Source organism: Giraffa tippelskirchi, chromosome 1 (genome assembly GCF_054371585.1).
Source record: "Giraffa tippelskirchi isolate mGirTip1 chromosome 1, T2T-mGirTip1v1.2.pri, whole genome shotgun sequence".
In the NCBI taxonomy this organism is placed as follows: domain Eukaryota; kingdom Metazoa; phylum Chordata; class Mammalia; order Artiodactyla; family Giraffidae; genus Giraffa; species Giraffa tippelskirchi.
This window is the reverse complement of record NC_137275.1, coordinates 160,484,314-160,506,010: the sequence shown is the minus strand read 5'-3', so window position 1 is coordinate 160,506,010 and position 21,697 is coordinate 160,484,314. Positions and strand designations below refer to the sequence as shown.

The 21,697-nt window shown below is 42.8% G+C and overlaps 1 long non-coding RNA gene and 1 pseudogene across 2 annotated transcripts in view; both read right to left on the bottom strand.

Annotated features, from left to right (window-relative positions):
* Positions 1-8,659: 8,659 nt before the first annotated feature.
* On the bottom strand, positions 8,660-10,716 carry LOC145510680 (uncharacterized). Its single transcript, XR_014057192.1, has 2 exons — positions 10,587-10,716; positions 8,660-10,436 (listed from the first exon to the last, which is right to left on the bottom strand). It is a non-coding gene; the product is annotated as an uncharacterized LOC145510680 (long non-coding RNA).
* A 3,727-nt stretch (positions 10,717-14,443) lies between these two features.
* Positions 14,444-21,697, bottom strand: part of LOC145516332 (histone-arginine methyltransferase CARM1-like) — a 244,702-nt pseudogene continuing 237,448 nt past the window's right edge. The window contains exons 13-14 of the transcript XR_014061308.1: positions 18,842-18,920; positions 14,444-18,236 (exon numbers count right to left, since the gene is read on the bottom strand). The product of XR_014061308.1 is annotated as a histone-arginine methyltransferase CARM1-like (transcript). The remainder of the gene's footprint in view (positions 18,237-18,841; positions 18,921-21,697) is intronic.

The following is a 21,697-nucleotide window of genomic DNA, read 5'->3' as shown; positions in this document are numbered from 1 at the left end:
GATTTTTTATCAACTGAGCCACCACATTTCAAAGTATCTGCAACAACTGTAAAGTGATGTTTGTGGTGATTATTTTTGATAAAATAAATTTAGTTTAGAGGCAGAACCTAATGAAAGTAAAGTATATTTGATTCTGTTCTCTCTCTCTTACTATTTCACTTCATGGACTGCTTGAATTCTATTCAAAGACCTCTTAAGACTGGAAAACCCCAGGTTAATAATCCTTGTTCAATGACTCTTTAACCACTCAATCACACATATCGCCAACTGAAGAAAGCAAAACTTCACTCAGTCTAGCCAGGTTCCTGTCGAAGCAGGAGTGAGTTCATGATAACCCTTCCTTTCCTGGCCCTCCTTTCTGGTCATGCCTCCGAAGCATTGCAATTTCTTTACCACATTCTCTTCCTGAAGTCTCTCCTCTCCTCTTTGGCAGCTAAAGCCAAAGCCTCTTCCTGGCCTCCTTGGCTCCTCTTTCTTTCTTTATCCAAAATCAAGATGAGTCTCACTCAGTCCCAGAATCAATGTTCATTTATCCTTTGCTTTTACTTTCCTTTCTTCCCCTTCCGGAGCTGGAGGAGGAAGAGGGAGGGTGTGGTAATTGATGAAAGCCTGCAAAGTCCAACTGTTAAGAGTAACAGAAAACAGGCAGCTTTCAAGTCTCAAAGTTGTTCTTCACCCATCCTGTTAATCTCTGTCCCCGTTCTGCTTTACTTTCTTCACCTTGCTTATCCTTATCTAAGTCATCTGTATACTTATTTTATTGTTGTCTGTTTCCCACACTAAAACTCGACCTACAAAAGGACAGAGACTTGTCTGTTTCATTGCAGTGTCCCTAGTGCCCAGAACAGGGCTGAGTGTAGAGTAGATGCTCAAATAATACTCGTTAAAGGGATGAGCCAGGCTGGAATGGAATGGGAATGTCAGTAATTCCTGGATTTCAATTTTTCAGTCTTTTTTTCTACCACTGTATTTTACTGATGCTAGAAGAACAAAAATACTCTGGGCAAGTTTCACAGAGGGTGACTTAAGGATTAGATGAGTCCAACAGAAAATCCAAGTTTTGGTAATTACAGGTAACACACTCTGTATACGTATCTTAATTTTACATAGTGCAAATGCACTTTAGCCTTTTTACTTAGGTTAGAGAATACTTTACAAAAATAAATATTTTCTTCTCTTTTGAATTTGAAAAAAAAGAAGCCTTATATTTCATCTCTCTGCAAAAGCCTTCATCTCTGTGCAAAAGTCATAAGTGAATCTCTATTAAATACAATATCAAACATATAGTAAGTGTAGACATGGTGGGGAAAGGGGGTGGGATGAATTGGGAGATTGGGATTGACATACATACACTGCTGCTGCTGCTGCTAAGTTACCTCAGTTGTGTCCAACTCTGTGCGACCCCATAGACGGCAGCCCACCAGGCTCCCCAGTCCCTGGGATTTTCCAGGCAAGAACACTGGAGTGGGTTGCCATTTCCTTCTCCAATGCATGAAAGTGAAAAGTGAAAGTGAAGTCGTTCAGTCGTCTCCGACTCCTAGTGACCCCATGGACTGCAGCCTACCAGGCTCCTCCATCCATGGGATTTTCCAGGCAAGAGTACTGGAGTGGGGTGCCATTGCCTTCTCCATACATACACTACCATGTGTAAAATAGAGAGCTAGTGGGAACATGCTGTACAGCACAGGGAGCTCAGCTCAGTGCTCTGTGATGACCTGGAAGGGTGGGACAGGGCAAGAAGGAGGGGATACATGTATACACATATCTGATTCACTTTATTCTACAGCAGAAACTAACACTATTTTAAAGCAACTATGTCCCATAAAATACATATATACATACACACACACACAAAATAAGCAGATCCTTTACCGACTGAGCCACCAGGGAAAGCCCACTTAGCTATATCAGTTTAGTTCAGTTCAATTGCTCAGTCCTGTCCGACTCTTTGTGACCCCATGGACTGCAGCACACCAGGCTTCCCTGTCCATCACCATCTCCCAGACCTTACTCAAACTCATGTCCATTGCATCGGTGATGCTATCCAACCATCTCATCCTCTGTTATCCCCTTCTCCTCCCACCTTCAATCTTTCCCCACATCAGGGTCTTTTCCAATGAGTCAGTTCTTCCCATCAGGTGGCCAAAGTATTGGAGTTTCAGCTTCAACATCAGTCCTTCCAATGAATATTCAGGACTGATTTCCTTTAGGATGGACTGGTTGGATCTCCTTGCAGTCCAAGGGACTCTCAAGAGTCTTCTCCAACACCACAGTTCAAAAGCATCAATTCTTCGGTGTTCAGCTTTCTTTATAGTCCAATTCTCACATCCATACGTGACTACTGGAAAAACCATAGCTTTGACTAGATAGACCTTTGTTAGTAAAGTAATGTTTCTGCTTCTTAATATGCTATCTAGGTTGGTCATAACTTTTCTTCCAAGGAGCAAGCGTCTTTTAATTTCATGGCTGTAGTCACCATCTGCAGTGATTTTGGAGCCCCCCAAAATAAAGTCTGTCACTATTTCCATTGTTTCCCCATCTATTTACCATGAAGTGATGGGACCAGATGCCATGATCTTAGTTTTCTGGATTTTGAGTTTTAAACCAACTTTTTCACTCTCCTCTTTTACTTTCATCAAGAGTTCTTCACTTTTTGCCATAAGGGTGGTGTCATCTGTGTATCTGAGGTTATTGACATTTCTCCCAGCAATTTTGATTCCAACTTGTGCTTCATCCAGCCTGGCATTTCACATGATGTACTCTGCATATAAGTTAAATAAGCAGGGTGACAATATACAGCCTTGACGTACTCCTTTTCCTATTTGGAACCAGTCTGTTGTTCCATGTCCAGTTCTAACTCTTGCTTCCTGACCTGCATACAGATTTCTCAGGAAGCAGGTCAAGTGGTCCGGAATTTCCATCTCTTGAAGAATTTTCCACAGTTTGTTGTGATCCACATAGTCAAAGGCTTTGACATAGTCAATAAAGCAAAAGTCGATGTTTTTCTGAACTCTCTTGCTTTTTCGATGATCCAGCAGATGTTGGCAATTTGATCTCTGGTTCCTCTGCCTTTTCTAAATCCAGCTTGAACATCTGGAAGTTCACGGTTCACGTATGGTGGAAGCCTGGCTTGGAGAATTTTGAGCATTACTTTGCTAGCGTGTGAGATCAGTGCAATTGTGTGGTAATTTGAACATTCTTTGGCATTGCCTTTGGGATTGGAATGAAAACTGATCTTTTCCAGTCCTGTGGCCACTGCTGAGTTTTCCAAATTTGCTGGCATATTGAGTGCAGTACTTTCACAGCATCATCTTTTAGGATTTGAAATAACTCAACTGGAATTCCATAACTTCCACCAGCTTTGTTCGTAGTGATGCTTTTCAAGGCACACCTCACTTTGCATTCCAGGATGTCTGGCTCTAGGTGAGTGATCACACCACCATGGTTAACTGAGTCATGAAGATCTTTTTTGTATAGTTCTTCTGTGTATTCTTGCCATCTCTTAATATCTTCTGCTTCTGTGAGGTCCATACCATTTCAATCCTTTATTATGCTCATCTTTGCATGAAATGTTCCCTTGTTGTCTCTAATTTTCTTGAAGAGGTCTCTAGTCTTTCTCATTCTATTGTTTTCTTCTATTATTGCTAAATAAATTTAGGTTGGAATAAATTTTATACAGACACACAATCTCTTAACAGTACAAATGAAAGTTTGTACTTTTATTGTTAATAATTTCATTCCTTTGTAAATCGTCTTACTTCAGCATTATGCACAAGATGGGTAAGGACATTTTATCGTTTTACCTTTGTGCCTTTTGGCCTAGGCAAATCAAGGCATAGGTATTGAGATTCTGAACTGCTGCTGGTGGGACTCTTGTAACCTCATGAGTAATGTGGCTAACAAGAGAATGCAAGTGGGAAATACATATTATTTTAATTTTCTAAGAAGGGAGAAAATAAATTCCACAAGCTGCAGAATGGGGAGCTAAGTTTCAGTTCCAAAGAGACAGGCAGCCTGGAGAAGCTGTAAGACATCCTGGTGCCAGTGGGTGGAGCCAGTGAGCAGTGCCCAACTAAGGACAAGTGACAGATAGGTAACTTCATTTCCCTCTTCCTGCAGCACGCTACACTGACCCGCACACCTCAACCATGCATGAGTCCTCTGCAAGATGTCTAAGGACCTCACTAACAGTATACTTTGGCAAGTGGAGAGATGTGGGCTAAGCACAAATTGGGTGAGTTTGGAACATTTAAAAAATTATTGACCACTCTCATATGCTATGAAATTGTTAAGATTCACTATTCTATCCTTTCTACAACCAACCAATTTCTAGATTCACACTGAATCACATATAAGATTGTTTTTTTATCAAATGAGTTAATAACAATCAGAGGGTTGATTTAGGCAATTTTAGGCTACATTAGGAAATAAAAACAAAAATAAATGAAACCTAATTAAACTTAGAAGCTTTTGTACAGCAAAGGAAACCATGAACAGAACAAAGAGACAACCTACAGAATGGGAAAAAATACGCACAAATGATGTAATCCACAAAAGATTAATTTCCCAAATAAGAGCTCATACAATTCAAATATCAAAAAATTCAAACAACCCAATCAAAAAATGGGCAGAAGATCTAACAGATATTTCTCCAAAGAATATATACAGATGGCCAAGAGGTACATGAAAAAATGCTTAACACTGCTAATTATCAGAGAAATGCAAATCAAAACTACAATGAGGTATCACCTCACTCCAGTCAGAACGGCCACCACCAAAAAGTCTACAAATAAGAAATGCCGGAGACTGTGTAGAGGAAAGGGAACCCTGCTCTACTGTTCATAGGAATGTAAACTGGTACAGCCACTATGGAGAACAGTATGGTGGTTCATTAAAAAAATAAAAAACAACTAAAAATAGAGTTACCATATGATCCTGCAGTCCCACTCCTGGTCATAGATTTGGAGAAAACTATAATCAGGCTACATTAAATGAAGAAGTATAATGTCTAGAATAAGAGAGATAAGGGCTTATTCTTCTCCGAGTTAGTACACCTAGAAGGTTGTACTCAGTTTGGAATATCACATTTATAAGTGGATACAGACAAATAGGAAAACTGTTGGCAGAGTGACAAGGATGCTGATGACTTGGGATATGTGTATGAAATCTGTACCAAAGGTCTGAGGCTGTTTCAACATGAGGAGGAGGAGGAACAAGGGCGAAAATATAAAGCATGTTGCTCAGATGTGGAGGGAAACAAGTGAAAGACCAGACAGCGTGGCCAGCATGTGCAGGCACTGCTTCGGAACCGATAAACCCAAGTTAAAGACCTGGACAGAGGGACATTCAGATAGGGGAAGATGTTCAAAGAGATGTCATTAGGAGGGAGGGAGTTCTCATTCACCAGATGTATTCAAGAGAGCAGCACATCTCAGGGATTTGGGAAGAAGGCTCAAGTATTAGAGGGGTGGTTGACAAGGGCAAGGTTCACCATGTGCTAGTCTAGGGATGGCTGATGGTCCACTACAGAACTTTTTACAAAATGCCTGGGAAGATACAGGCAACATGGTTCACAAACCTTCCATCTATTCAACGTAAAGGACTACCATTTGTTCTATTTGTTACCTCTTATTTTGTAAGGTGAAATGCCATTCCTTGAATGAAATAATGGTAATGATACGGCTATGTTTTTAAATATACCTTACCTGGCAAAATTAAGTCTGGTAACCCTCTCTTGAAATCTCTAAACTGTCTTGAAACATAATAGTAAAAATTGAAATGAAAAAAAAGGGCTTATTTTTTTAATTGCAACATTCATATGAAGTTTAGCTGATTTATTAGAATATATGCTTTACAGGGGGTGAATAAAAATATAGAGAAAATTATAAATAAGACATTTAAAAATATGAATTTTAGTGAACTCTTAGGACTCACTGAGAAATCACACAATCCAGCCTAATTGCTCAAGGAGCCAAGAGTAGCAAAGGGCTACTTATATTAGTGACCTTTGAAGATTCCTTCCAACTTTGAGATGCTATGTATGATTCTAAAAACAAAGTATTCTGCATCCTTAAGGGAATGAGATTCTCTTATACTTGATTTCTATCCCGAGGGAGCGTAGAATGGCTTTAGGGGATGTCAGTCCCGCCCCCTTGCCCATCTATTTTAGGCTCATCACTTCCTGGGTTTTCTTCACATTTTTTCTGTGTAAGCCTGTACCTCTAAACATACAGAGTGTAGATTTTGCATGTTTTCTGATTTAATGAAAATGGAGTCATAGAAAACCTGTCCTTTGTGTTGGTCCTCTTTGGCTCAACATTAAAAAAAAAAAATTGATCCCAATTACCTTATGTAGCTTTTATTTTGTAGCTGAATACAGCCAAAGTATAGTACGATTTATTAATCTCACTTTGATGGACACCGTTTCAGTTTTGGGGGTTTTTTTGCTATTTTTTGAATATGCTTCTCTGAACATTGTTGCCCATGTCCCCTCATGAAGAGTAAAGAAGAATTGATGTAAATTGAGTATTTTATATGAAATACAACTTTTGTGAAAATCAAATATTCTTGCTACACAACCACTGATTCAAGTCATTACTGCCTAGGAGAGACACATGATGAAAAAACTTACAATGTCTTAACAAACTCAGAAACAAACATCCCAGGGTATGAGGGACATTATTTGAAGTATGAAGAGGTCATTTATCAAATTTACTAATTTCCCGATTAACGTACTGCCTAAATTGAGCCTCTTCAGTTCTGTTGGATTTTTTTTAAACTTCATTTGGAAAAAACAATTACACATGTACAAAAATACATGAAACATAAATATGCAGCTTAATGAATTAGTGTAAAGCAACCATCTGAGTAATTACTATTCAGGTCAAGAAATACAACATCTCCAGCACCCTAAAAGTCCCCACGAGTCCCTCCTGATTCCATGCCCCCAGTTTAAAAAAAGTCCAACAGAACTGAAGAGGCTCAATTTAGGCAGTACATTAATCAGGGGAAATTAGTAAATTTGATAAATGACCTCTTCATACTTCAAATAATGTCCCTCGCATGCTCTTTACTTCTTGTTTTTTTTCCCTTTTACCACATAAGCTTGCATACTCAACACTGCATCTTAGTTTGTTTTTGTGTTGTTTTTTTTTTTTTTTTACCATTTTTGACTTCTGTGAAAATGAAATCATAGGGAATTGCTATGGACTGAATGCTTGTGTCCTCCCAGGTTCCTGTGCTGAAGCTTGACCCCACAGTATTATGGTATTCAGAGGTGGGGCCTTTGGGAGGTAACTCAGAAGAGGTCATAAGGGTGGAGTCCTCAAGAGTGATATTGGGCCCTTCCCTGGTGCTCCAGTGGCTAAGACTCTGTGGTCCCAATGCAGGGGCCCCAGGTCTGATCCCTGATCAGGGAACTAGATTCCACCATACTGCAACTGAAGATCCTATGTGTTGCAACTAAGACTTAGCACAGTCAAATAAAAAAATATTTTTTAAAAATTCCTAAAAAAAAGAAAAAAGAGTGACACTGGTGCCCTGGTGGAGTCAGGAGAGAGTTTGCTTCCACTTCACTCTGCTCTCTGCCCTGTGAGGAGACAATGAACAGTAGCCCAGAAGAGAGCTCCCACCAGAGCCGAACTATAATGGCCCCTAACCTTGCACTTCAGCCTCCAGACCTGGGAGAAGTAAATGTCGGTTGTTTTCATGACACCTCATCTGTGGTACTTTGTTAGAGCAGCCTGAAGGGACTAAACCAGGACTAACTTTGTGTTTACCTTCCTTTGTCCAACATTAAAGAAAGAAACAAGATTTACTCTTATTGTTCGTAGCTGTTGTTCACTAACTTTTCTTGCTGTATGGAATGCAATAAAAATTCCACTCTCAGTTTTCCTTTGGTCATTTTTTTCTGGTCTTTTGTTATTATGAATAGTGCTGCTCTAGATATTCTTCTACATGTCTCTTGACATTTATGCAGAACTTTTCTAGGGAGTAAAATTCCTAGATCAAGATGATGTGCATCTAAGTCATACTAGACGGTGCCAAGCTATTTCCCGATGTGAAAATACAAATGTGTACTTCCTTCAACAAGGCATATGAGACCTCATTGTTCCATGTTCTTAACAACATTTGACATTATCAAACTTTTAGCGGGGGCCACTCTCTAGTGGTGGTACACGGGTTTCTCACTGTGGTGGCTTCTCTTGTTGCAGAGCATGGGCTCTAGGCGTGCAAGTTCAGTTGCCCCGCAGCTTGTGGAATCTTCCCAGAGTAGGGCTCAAACCCGTGCCCCCTACATTGGCAGGAAGATTCTTAGCCACTGGACCACCAGAGAAGTCTTGCCTTTCACATTTAGATCTTCAGTCCCTTAGAGCTGATTTTTGTGTATGGTTTGAAGTAGGAATCAAGACCCTTTCCATTCTCCTTCCTTCTCTTGCCTTCCCTCTTTTTTCACTTAAGGATATTCAACTGTTACAGCACCATCTATTTGAAAAGACATTTTTCCCTATTACTCTACAATGGTTCTTTAGTTAAAAAGTGATCTTTTATGTATAAATCTGTGTCAGGGTTTTTTCTTTAAATGTTATTGAAGTATAGCTGATTTATAATGGTGTGTTAATTTCTGCTGTATAGCAAAGTGGTTCAGTTACATACATACTTTTTCATATTTTTCCATTATGGTTTGTCACAGGATACTGAATACAGTTTCCTGTGCTATACAGCAGGATCTTGCTGCTTATCCATTTCATGTATACTAGTTTGTTATCTGCTAACCCCAAACTCCCAATCCTTCCCTCCTTCCCCCATGGCAACCACAGGTCTGTTCTCTATGCCTGTGAGTCTGTTTCTGTTTGTAGATAAGTTTATTTGTGCCGTATTTTAGATTCCACATTATACAAGTGATATGGTACCTGCCTTTCCATTTCTGACTTACTTTGCTTAGTATGATAAGCTCTAGGTCCTTCCATGTTGCTGCAAGTGGCATTATTTCATTCTTTTTAAAGTCTGAGTGATAGTCCATTGGATATAGGTACCACATCTTCCTTATTCATTCCTCCACTGATGGACATCTATATTGCTTCCATGTCTTGGCTATTGTGAGAAGTGCTGGTATGAACATAGAGGTGCGTGTATCTCTCTGAATTGTAATTTTGTCTGGGTATGTGCCCAGTAGTGGGGTTGCTGAATCATACGGCAACTCTATTTTGGGTTTTTGAGGAACCTCCATACCCCATACTGTTTTCCATAATGGCTGCACCAACTCACATTTGTCTTTTTTGTGTATGTGTGGAACTATTTGTCCATCCTTGCACCCACACATGGGTATCTCCAGCACAATAATTGGTCTTGACATGTGATGGAGAAAGTCTTCCTGTCTTCTTCTTCAGCAGTGCCCTACCTATTCTTTGCCGTTTGTTTTTGCACTGAATCTTCAGTGATGAAGACACAGATCTATTTATTGTGATTTCTTTCCTCCCTCTTACCACTGTTTGCTCTTTTCATTCAAACCTATTTTATAGCAACATCTTGCTTATGTAATTCTTGTCTCCTTTATGTTCAGAAATTTTGAATTATAAAAAAAAAATTTTCCTCTCATATTTCTTTTTCAGTAAAGAACAGCATTTCTACTTACTTAATAGAATGGGAAAAGAGATTACAGACAGACTCTCCTTAATGTCTTGATAGCTCATTTATAAATGAACTCAGTAGATCAAACTAACTTTATATTTCATGTGCAATTTAAACAAGACGACATATAAAACTGAGTGCCTGTGTTCCTTCACCCTTATCCCACCTATGCCAGCCTCTTTGTTGGTCTCAGGCACCTCTTTCTTTCTTTCCAACCCCTCCTTCGTAATGTTTGGCCTCATTTATGTGTAAAATCTATCTTACAGATGTTCTTTCCATTTTAACTGCTAAGCCCTTTAACATCTGCTTACTCTCGTGTATTACTTGGACAAGACCTTGCCATGCATCATCAACCACCTGCTCTAGAGCTGCCACAGAACTGGATTTGAAAAATTTAAGTAGAAAATAAACTGCTCAATGATTAATGAAAGTCTCATAGCATTTCAGGAAATGGATGTCAGAATCACCCAAGTGCCTGCAACCAAAGTTTATGGCAAGTGTGCTAGTGAACAGAAGTAACTAAACTCAATTTGTTATTAAAAGTCTTTTGATTTAAACTGCATTTGATGGCTGGTAATCAGAGACCTGATCTGAGTGGCTTCAGCTGATGAGGGGTATATTTTTTGACATTAAAAAAGATCCAGAGGTAGGCAGCCCAAGGCTAGTATGGCAACTCACTGCCACCAGGAATACAGGCATCTCTTTCTTTTGCCTCCCTACCTGGGGTCACGGCTGCATTCCCAAGGATGCTACCAATCCAAGATGGCTGCCAGAGGGTGACTGCTCTTTCTGTAGTTTAGCAAAGCCTGAATGAAGTGAACAGGTTACTGTAAGAGCCAGAATGGGAGGGTGAAGGGGTTTTGCCTTTGAGAAGTGAGGAGAAGAGAGGAGTGAAGGAAATTTCCCCTAATAGGGCAGAATTTGGAAGTCAATGGAGATCACAAATCTTTGCTCACATTTGTATACAGATCTCTGGACTGGTGGCTCAGGTGGTAAAGAATCTGCCTGCAATACAGGAGACCTGGGTGTGATCCCTCAGTCAGGATGATACCCTCAAGGAGGGCATGACAACCTACTCCAGTATTCTTTCCATGGATTCCATGGCGGGCTACACTCCATGGGGTCACAAAGAGTCAGACATGACTAACTGAGTGACCATCACTTCCACTGGACTAACTAGAGGTCAAAACATTTAATTTGTGTTTTAAAGCTGCTCCTCAGAGAAGCTGTGAGCCAGCAGTCGGCAAGAGTACCTACATCACGTGGCCTCATCACTAAGTAGCCAGTGCACTCATTCTCCCTCTTCTCAATTTTCTATCAAGCCCTGTTTTAGGCATTAGACTAAAATCTGTATCACTGATAAAACCCATAACTCTCCCAATGATATGTCTATTTAAACACTCATCAAAGGCATCCAAAGTTGATCACGGTAACTGTTTCATATTTTTTCCAATTTGGGATTAAAACAGTATATCATTGCTTTATTTTATATTTATTTGATTATTGGTAAGCTTGGATTTTTTTTCATGTTTATTGGTCATTTTTGTTTCTGTTGAGAATTTTTGCTCATATCTTTTGCACATTCACAAATTGGAGTGTGAACAGGTTTTATTTTTAACTTACACAGTTTCCTTATACAGTCGGGTTATTAGCCCATTGTCTGTATTTATTACAAACTAATCTTCCAACTGGGCTTCCCTGGTGGCTCACGGTAAAGAACCTGCCTGCCAATGCAGGAGATGCAGGTTCAATCCCTGGGACTGGAAGATCCTCTGGAGAAGGAAATGGCAACCCATTCCAGTCTTCTTGCCTAGAAAATTCCATGGACAGAGAAGCCCAGCAGGCTACAGTCCATGGGGTCACAAAAGAGTCAGACACAACTTAGCAACTAAACAACAACAACAATCTTCTAATTCCCTGCTTCATTCCTCAGCTGTATCTGCCCTGTTATTTACTCCATCTATTATATTCTCTTTAAAATATCATAGTTTTCACCTGGTTCTGTTCTGATTTTTTGTTTTGTATATCTATCACACCTTATCACAGGCATCTCTTGTGTTCATTTAAAATTCTTGTTCCAGCGATGCTGCTTTGGATGGAGTCTGAAGCGCCTGTCTGCATGAGTTCAGATAACTTCGAAGAGAGGAAAGGACAAGCCTGTGGTGGAGCCTGGGCACCACAGAACCACAGCTGATCTCTGCCACTGGCTGCTATGGCAACACCTGTGGTCAGAAAGTCATCTTTATAAACTGAGAGAAGCAGCATTTTGGGGAGGGCATCTCTTCACTACATTAGGTTCTAAGCAATAGCTCTGGGGTGGAGGCGGAGGAGGAGAGGAGTGAATCCTTCAAGACTGTCCTGACCTGTGGCTCCTTTCCTTCGACACCTTCCTCTGCAAGGCTTTGGGGCCTGCATCCATGTCACACTGACAGGAAATCTGAAGGGTCAGTCAGTGATTTCTCCAAGTTACTCAGAGGAGAGGAGGGGCAGGTTAAAAGGCTTTCCCCTAGCTTCTCACAGTGGCCTCAGGCCACCCTCTGGCTGCAGCCACACCAGTTTTCCCACAAAACCAGGCAACCCTGAGTCTTCTCAGGGGCAGCTCACATTTTTTATCTCTAGTTTTACCACTAGTTTCTAGAATCCATGTTTCTTCTTGGTTACTTGGAGAGTTACTCCAGGTTGGACTCTGGAGGATGGAACCGGCAGCCTGAGTGGTTGGTCATCGTATGGGTCTCCTAGGGCTGCTGTAACCAAGGACCACGAACACGGTGGCTTAAGACAACAGAAACATATTCTCTTACAGTTCTAGAGGTGGGAAGCCCAGAATCAAGCTGTTGGCAGGATTGGTCCCTGCTGAAAGATCTGAGTGAGAACCCATCCACTGTCCCTCCCCTAGCTTCTGGTGACTTTGGGCCATTCTTGGCACACGCTGGCTTATAGTTGCATCAGTCCAATCTTCACACAGCCATAGTCTTTATATGGCCTTTTCCCCTGTGTTCAGGTCCTCTCTTCCTCCTACAAGGACACTGATCACTGGATTTAGGGGCCACGTGGATAATCCAGGAAGAGCCCATCTAGAGATCCTTAATCATTACATTGGCAAAGACTCTTTTCCCAAGGACCTCCTGTATAGTACAGAGAATGACAGTATTTTGTAATAACCTACAAGGGAAAAGAATCTGAGACATATATATATATATATATATAAAACACTTTGCCGTATCTGAAATTAACACAATATTGCAAATCAACTATGTGTGCATGTGTGCTAAGTCATTTCAGCTGTGTCCGATTCTTTGTGACCCCATGGACTGTAGCCCAGCAGGCTCCTCTGTCCATGGGATTCTCCAGGCAAGAATACTGGAGTGGATTGCCATGTCCTGCTCCAGGAGATCTTCCCAACCCAGGGATCGAAGCTGCATCTCTTTCATGTCCTCCATATACTTCAATAAAAATTTTTTTTTCCAATTTAAAAAAGCCCCCCTTTCCTGAATAAGATCACATTCACTGGTGTCCAGGACCACCATTCAGCCCACTATGGCCATCGTGGCAGGAGATACAACCTCCAAGGACAACTGGTTCACCTACATCTATTTTTAGGAACATATCCAAGCAGGACATTGGTGCTATTCTGGTATCACCTGTCCCTCTTATGAAACATGCCTTCTTTAGCCCAGAGGTCAAGGTTTTCCATGATCCACCAAAAGGTCCCTCTTTCTTTCTCAAGTCTTTAGGAGGTCAGAAGGATTCTTGTTAAGGAGACACTTCTCAATCTGGCTTGGAGGAAAGCCATGCCTGTGTCCCAGGCCCTTTGATTTTCTCCAGTCTCTGACAATCTTAACAGAAACTTAACAGACATGCCTGGAGAGGCCAGACTCTAAAAATCTATAAGCCATTAACCATAGCTATATTAAATGAATAAGAATCGATTCCCACTCATGCCTTCAAAGCATGCCAGGCTCTAGAAGGGGCTACAAGAGCGACGGTCTGCAGCCAGGCTCATCATCCACGGAAGGGCTGGTGGGGAGTAGTCTGTGGGTCACTCTTCACAAACTGTCTGACCCTCAGAAGAAGACTCTCCAGCTTCACCTGAGCACACTATTGAGCAGGAGTGGAGAAGGCCATTCCTTCACCCGGAGACAGAACGGAGGGCCGGGAAGGACTGAACAGGGAATCAGCAATGGCCAAGCTCCTGAAATCAGTGGGCTTTGAAAACCCTGAGTTTTGCTTTCCTAAATGACTCCTGGTTGCATGATGCCTATTGATGTTCCTGAGCTTCCGCGGCTGGTAACTGATGAGCCTTTTATCGCACTCCATGACTGAAGGGCACGCAACTGTGAGAGCAGCTCATTTCATTTTTTTCGATTTATACAAAAGATGCTGTGGCCCGAGCCCTCTAGGCACCCATCTCAATACATAAATATGCCAATTAAGCTAAATGGAAATCCTGCAGGTTAAAAGTGCCTCATAAAAGAAGGAGGTTTTTTCCAGAGCCAGAAAGTTGATCTATAGAGGAAATACCAGATCAACAAAAGTGGGTTTGTGCCAAACCCTGAAGATTAAAAAAAATAAAAAGAATTCTGCAATCCAAAAATGAAGAAAAATCATTTCCCCCACTCAAGCCAATTGAGGGAAAATACCTTGAAGCTGTGAATTCAAGATTCTAAGCAACTGTTATTACTGAGTTTTAATTTGTGCATTTTCTGGAGAGGGCTGGTAGTGTCGGGGGGTAGGTGAAGGAGAGGAGACCAATGCTAGAACCAAACAGATACCAAGAATGTCTCAGGTATCCCTCCAAAATGTCACAGTGATGGGTGTGGGCATCAGATATGTTGATGGTTTTGTTACCCAAAGAGTGGCTCACTGAACTGATGCCCAGCAGTACAAACAGCAGCGCCAACAGGGAACTTGTGGTTTATTTTTTTTTTGGCCATGCTGTGTGGCATGTGGAATCTTAGTTCCCAGACCAAGGATCGAACACATGCCCTCTGTACTGTAAGCACATCTTAAATTAAGCACTGGACCACCTGGAACTGCTACTGCTGCTAAGTCGCCCCAGTCGTGTCTGACTCTGTGCGACCCCATAGACGGCAGCCCACCAGGCTCCGCCGTCCCGGGGATTCTCCAGGCAAGAACACTGGAGTGGGTTGCCATTTCCTTCTCCAGTGCATGAAAGTTAAAAGTGAAAGTGAAAGTGAAGTTGCTCAGTCGTGTCCGACTCTTAGCGACCCCATGGACTGCAGCCTACCAGGCTCCTCCGTCCATGGGATTCTCCCGGCAAGAGTACTGGAGTAGGGTGCCACTGCCCTCTCCCGGACCACCTGGAAAGTCTCTGGGAAATTTGCTAAAAGTAGAGACTCTAGGGCCCCAACCAGATTAATTTGCGCAGAAAGGATTTTTTTTTTACCTAATGCTCCTAGTAAAGATAAGCAGGGTTAAAAATACTGTGTAATCCTTGCAAGTTTTCTCCCACCAGTAGTACCAAAAAGGCATATAATGCCACAGACTAAACAATGTCAATATCATCAAACACATTTAATCAAACGGCAAGCATCTTCACTCACCCAGTTGCTCTCTCAGCCCCCAATAAATACTCAGTGAGTATTTATCAGTATTACACTCGACAAAACCCACTGCTGCTAGACTGCTGCCTCCTCTGATTTCTTTTCCTGCCACACTTCATAAAGAGTCCTCAGTACTACTTGTGTTTTCTTAAGATCTTGCTCTGTTTCCCTCCCCTACTGCTTCACAGAAACAAGTCTTGAAAACTCCCTGCATCTCTTTGCCAAATACAAGACAGTGACTCTTGAATGTCCATTAGGAGGCAGGACTCTCAGAAAACGCCTTCTATTTTTGACTTCCATGACAGTGCCTTTTATTGCTCTTTTATCCCCATGACTTCTCTCTCCCTCAGCTGCCCGCCTTTCCTCTGTTTATCTACTCTAGGAGACAGATTTTTCAGTTTTCCACCGCAGACTGACAACAACTACGAATTTTCAGCTGATGTGATATGGGGCAGGTACCATGTTGGACATTTAATTGACATTCTTACTTAAGCCCACAATGTAACATTAAGTACTCATTCCCTTCTTAAAGTTAAGAAACTCAAAAATCAAAGGAGTTCAATAACAAGGTCTCAGAGCTGGCTGATAGGGAGTCACCTGCATCTAAAATATGGCCATCAGGACTCTGTCATCCTCTGAAGGAATCCGGAATAATGGGTGCGGGAAGGGCTGACTGAGACTTTAGGAGACCAGGAGTCCTTTATGGACGGAGTGCTGAGCAGAAAAGGCTGCAGGGCGCCCATGCCACAGGTGGAGTCCACGAGGAGTCACTGCCGGAGCTGCCAAGCTGACGAATAAACCTGAGAAGAGGGGTGGCTCCACCGATGCTGACACTGAGACTGAGAAAAGGAAGAGTCAGCAGCACCAACTGGGAAGAAACTCGGGTCCAGAGACAAAGCCCTATCTGTATTATCTGTAAGCCCAGTGGTCCAAACTGCCAATTTTCAAGTAGGTGTTATCACTTTGGTTCAGTCCAGTGGGCAACACTATGGGCCTTTTCCACACCCCATGCTGTCCACAGACAAAATAGAATCACATTGACTCAAGGACCCAGGCTTTGATTATTAGAGAGACATGGATGTCAAGCTGGACTCATCCATGCTTGCTATGTGGCTTTGTGCAAGTACCATCTCACTCTGAGCCTCAGTTTTTTCATCTGTAAATGGGGATAATAAAGATGCCTACTCACTCAACTGACACACTGTCCAAAGAGATCATGCAAGCAAAGCTCTCAGTACAATAGAAAGCCTCCCTGAAATGATTGAGAGGTTGGAGGCTGGGGAGGAGGGGAGGCTGATAAGGGGTAGGGGAGGAATACAACACACCTTGAACAGGGTAACTGAACCATTTAACCGTACTTTTCTTAAGGGATTCTCCTGGAGAACCATTTGTTGGGAAAACGTGTGAGGTAACAGATTCTATCTTTGCAGCAAAGAAAGGCAAGATGATGAAAATGAACGGAGACTGTGGGGAAGCAGATTTCAGCTCATTATAAGTAATAGCTTTCTAACAATAAACATTGTCAAACAATTCTTGACAATGAAGGACTGAGTTTCCCAACACTGGGATTCAACAAACCAAGATGGGTAGCTGTAAAAAGGCCTTCAGGGGAATGAGTGACTGAACTGAAGTTGTTTCACTCCTGCCCATCTTCAGCCTTTCTGTCTGAGAGACCCTCAAGGGTCAGGCATCTTCCTCCTCCTTCTCTTTACTTTCATTCACTCCTACCTACCACTCCTCCACTTTTCTCTGAGGTCTCGCTTCTGAACTCCAGACAGGTGTCTCCTGTTACTAGCCTGCACTTGGACGGCACTAATTCCCCAAGTCCCAAGCGGAACCGGTCCTCCTCCACCAGCGAGCAAGGACTCAAAGGCATTTCACAGGCCTGTCACTTTCAAAGGACTTCCCTGCTGGGCTGCGAGGGAAAAGCGAGAGGAGATACTGTCAGTAGAGGGAGATGTCAGCTAAGAAAAGACTCTCAGAGGCCCTGTCAGTATGATTTTCAAGGCATATTTTTTTAACTCAAAAAAAACTTTTAAAATTGGCTAGTTTTTGAACTCTGAAAAAAATGAATGCTGTTTTATAACTTCTGACACGGTATTTTCTATAGTTGGGAAGGTTCTTTCTGCTAGTTTGCCTTATATGAGTGAAGCAATAGTTGTATCTGGTTCTTCATGTAAACAAGCCTCACCATGGCACATGCTTATTTAGGACTACCTTCCGCCTGCCACCCATGGCATAGAGATGCTATCCCATGAAGTCCAAGCCAGTGTGCCTAGTCTAAGCAAGACACATGCCACAGGCCACAGCTCCAGGTCTGGCAAGATGCTCACTTTGGTCCTGTGTGTCCCTGCCTCTCACTGTCGCAAGCAGCCCCTCAGAGAGCAATCCAGTCCAGCACGTGTGTGTGTGTGTGGTCAGCCCGGCTCTTGGCTCTGCATTTCCCTATCCCTGTATTTCTCTGTTATTCTACACAATTATAGTTTCTACTACTATATCATATACAATTTATCCTTGGAAACCCACTTAAATTCTTTTGTAAAAAGCCAGGGTAGATGGATAGATAAGTGGATGGAGGAGTAGACAGATATACAGAAGACAGACACTCTTTAACAGCCACCTGGGCAAAGGGCTATTGATAAATCCGTACTGTCTCCACGGATTCATTTACAGTTTCCCTCTCTTCTATTCTCCCTCTAATTCACCTTCTATTTGCTCTCATTCTCCTCTCATGTTCTCTGTGTCCCATACCCACCACTCTCCTCACCTCTGAGCCAGGACAGGGTTTGGGGTAACTGAAGACTCAGCACTATTCGAACTTCTGAGGAGAAAAGCCCCCTCAAGCATGTTCCAGAAATGCCAGGCCATTGTTAATCTTCTTGGCAACATTCCCCTGCTTGTTCCATGCTCTCGTCCATCCTGGTCTTCATCTTGGAGCGCTCACCCTCTACCTTGTGTCTGGCCCATTTTCACCTGAGGCTTTCGGGGACAACTGTAGTCAGATGGATGAGTTACGGAGGGAGGGGAATCTCGAGAACAGAACTGTTGGAGAAGAAAGAATTCTGAATGCTGGCTCCTGGTGAGAAGGATGCCCTGCTGGGAACTCCCATAGTTCTTGAATAAAGTAATGATGCCTCAGACACAGGCGTGTACTCAGACTCATCACACCTTAGGGATGCCCTCAACTCTCACACATTCCCATACATTGACCGCTCACTCCTGGGGTGCGGGGAGAATCAGTCTTTGCAATAGTTCAGCTCTCATCAGGACAGTGGCTTCACACAAGGGGAGCTCATGGGAAACAAAGCCCACTGAATGCATTCAGCAGTTGACCATCATCACACTCTAAGAAAGAGACTTTTCATTTGGTAAACATGTATTGAGCACCTACTGTATGCAAGGGAACCCAGTAGGCCAATGGAGAGAGGGTAGGGTATAGAAACACAAAAATGTGTTCAACTCAGTTCTCCAAGACTCTGGGGGAAAGGGCCACAAAGAAAATATTTATTCACGATTGGCCCATCAAAGAGACCAGATGTGGCAAAAAACGCTTTTGCTCAGCATTCATCAAGCTGAATTTTCTCACAATTTATATGGACAGAGTGTGCATTTTAGCCTCTGAGACATCAATAATTAAGAGTACCAACCTTGTAGGACATGCAGTTATCATCAATTAAGTCCATTTCTGAGTCATCGACAGCTAGGAAAATGCTGATTCTCAAACCACTGGAAGAAAGAACAGGTTGGTAAAGACTTGACGAGGAACAAGGACAGAAGCAGCAAACTGAGAGAATCAATGGCGATGAGATTGAGGCAAATGCTTCCAAGAATGGGTCTGTAAGAGAAGCTAGACAGGGAAGCCTAAAATATACTACTATTTTCTTTTGGGTTCATCTGTAGTGTTATTTTAATACAAAGTTAGGTATTATGTGGGCTTCCCCACGTGGTGTCAGTGGTAAAGAATCCACCTGCCAATGCAAGAGACATGGGTTTGATCCCTGAGTTGGGAAGATTCCCTGGAGAAGGGAATAGCTACCCATTCCAGTATTCTTGCTTGGAAAATTCAAAGGACAGAGGAGCCTGGCGGGCTACATACCATAGGGTCACAGGGTCAGACATGACTGAGTGACTGAGCACACATGTATTATGTATGCGACAAATGAAAGAACAAGCAATCTACTTTGGCCAAACAGTTGTCTAACAGCTCTCCATCCCGACACTTTGTTACAGGAGCTCAGTTTGGCTTGACCCTCCTCCCATGATGTCTATCTTGAGTTGGCAATGTTTTCATCTCAGCCTCTCTGGGTTTTGGTGCTGGTAATGCTCATTCTTTTGTGCTTAGCTCTGTGGTCTGCTTTTGAGATTCCCTTTTGTAAGAACCTGGCTATTTCCTCCCCGTTTCTGAGCTCAGGAGGAAAATACTTCAGTTTTTTTCTCCACTGAGAGCCACCATCACTCCCTAACATACATGAAAACAGTGTATATAAAAGTGCTTTATCCCCAGTAAAGCAATGGACAAACATCAATAGATGTGATTCAAAGTAGCTGCTCTACATGTCTCAGGTTGATTTCCAATCACAATTCCTGTTACCAGATTAAACCTGAGATAAAACTGCCCTCCTTGCTTCTGTGGTGACAGAGCCATGCAGGCACAATGCTATTGTGACATCTGGGAATCATCTGAAAATGAGCTTCGCTTGGCATGTCAGATGGTAATGTAAAAAAAAAAACACTGGGTCCTGTTTTTTTTTTTTTTTAATACTAGGATTGATTCACATTCAAGACGCACACACCCCCTGCCTGGAGAGGGGCTCAGATATGCAGCTGGTGGAGGGACATCAAACCGGGAGCACAGGGACCTGGTCACACAATAAATCCTAATGGAGGCACTGCAGGGATGGCCGGCCAAGAGGGAGGTGTTTGTGATACCAGGCCAGTCTTGACAGGGAACAGCTGGTGATCGTCGTAGCTGACTGACTTCAGAGGGAGCCAGCCAAGGACCCCCTTGGGTGTGCCGGCAGGAGGGCGAAGCCTTCACAGAAGTGCTGGAAGGGATCAGTGATGGCAAGGTTCCATGACAGTCCTGGGAACTTGGACAAGATTCTTAGGCATAAATGTCACATTTCCTATCTTTGTTCTCTCAGGCACCTTCCACCTCCTCATGGGTCTACCCCATTCAATGGATGCTCCCAGACACAGGAGATCTCAATTTAGACTCCGTTTATTATGACTACTACTTCATACAAAACTGCTTTCCTAAAAAATGTTTATCACAAATTTCGTAGCTGTTTCGTAGTTGTGAAGCTGCAAAAATCCACTTCTCTCCCTGTGGCCACACTCCTGGCTTTGTAGATGGAGAATCATATTTTGGCTAAAGAACCACTTGTGCCAAAAGGTGAGGAAGGGAAGAGTGGATGCTCCTGGCTCCCTGTCCACAGGATCAAGTCCAAAGTCACCACGGCACACACTTCGGGAGGAGCCACTGAACACTTGCAGAGAGCAATTAACCTCTTCGTTGTCTAATTTCTGGTTTCTATTCAACCAGCTTTTGTAGAACAGCATGACTTAAAATAGCATCTCTCTTCTCCATAGACAGAATTCACATTTGAGCAAGGCCCTACCCCTCACTTCGACGGCCAGGGCGTGGGGTTAAGCGCAGTTGCACAGGATCCTGTGCTGAGTGTTTGTGGTTTAATGCTCTGGAGTCGCTGGCCTGAGATCTTTAATATTTTTATCTTTGAATGTGTGTTTTGTTAGAGCAGTGTGCTGGGACTTCAGTGCACGCACCTGAGGCTGGCAGCTTCAGTCCACGGGGACAGGATTCCGCCTTCCCTCTGTCGCTCTAGGATCCAGCCACTAAGACCCAGGTTCTGCTGGGCCTCCCCCTCCTTGCCCCTGCCCCTAGGACTACAGTAGCAACAGGTGGGGATGGCCTGAGTTCTCTTACACTCTGTACCCATGGGGATTCCTGGCAAGCCACAGACAGAACTGGAATCAGGCATGTGTCCAGCTGTTTCTTGGGTGGGGAAGAGCAATGCTACCTCCTGTGCAGGGACTGAGGTGAGCGGCAACTCCAAGGGGTCCTCTCACCCATTCTCTATCTTGGCACTGGGAAGCTGCAGGCTTGGGGGTCACCTGTCCACCACGGTTTGGAACAAGAGACTCACAAAAGGGGAGACTGACTCATCTACCCAGCCTGGGTCTCTGCATCTTCTTTTTGCACTGGGTGGTACAAATTATGTAGCCTGCTCCAACTATGGCTCTCTGATGTGTTTCTTTAAATGTAGTGGAAATGTCAAGTCATAATAAAATGTGACATTAATATTACTTCCAAGGGTACTGAGTGCAAGACAATAACAATTTAACAAGTTTGGGCTTCTGCACTGACCTATGTTAATGTGTGATTTCATGCTATTTTGCATGGCAAGGGAAGTTCCCCAGAATTTATTTGATTGCTAGATCAATGTGAAAATGCATTATCTGTCTGCCTTGAGCATGGCCAA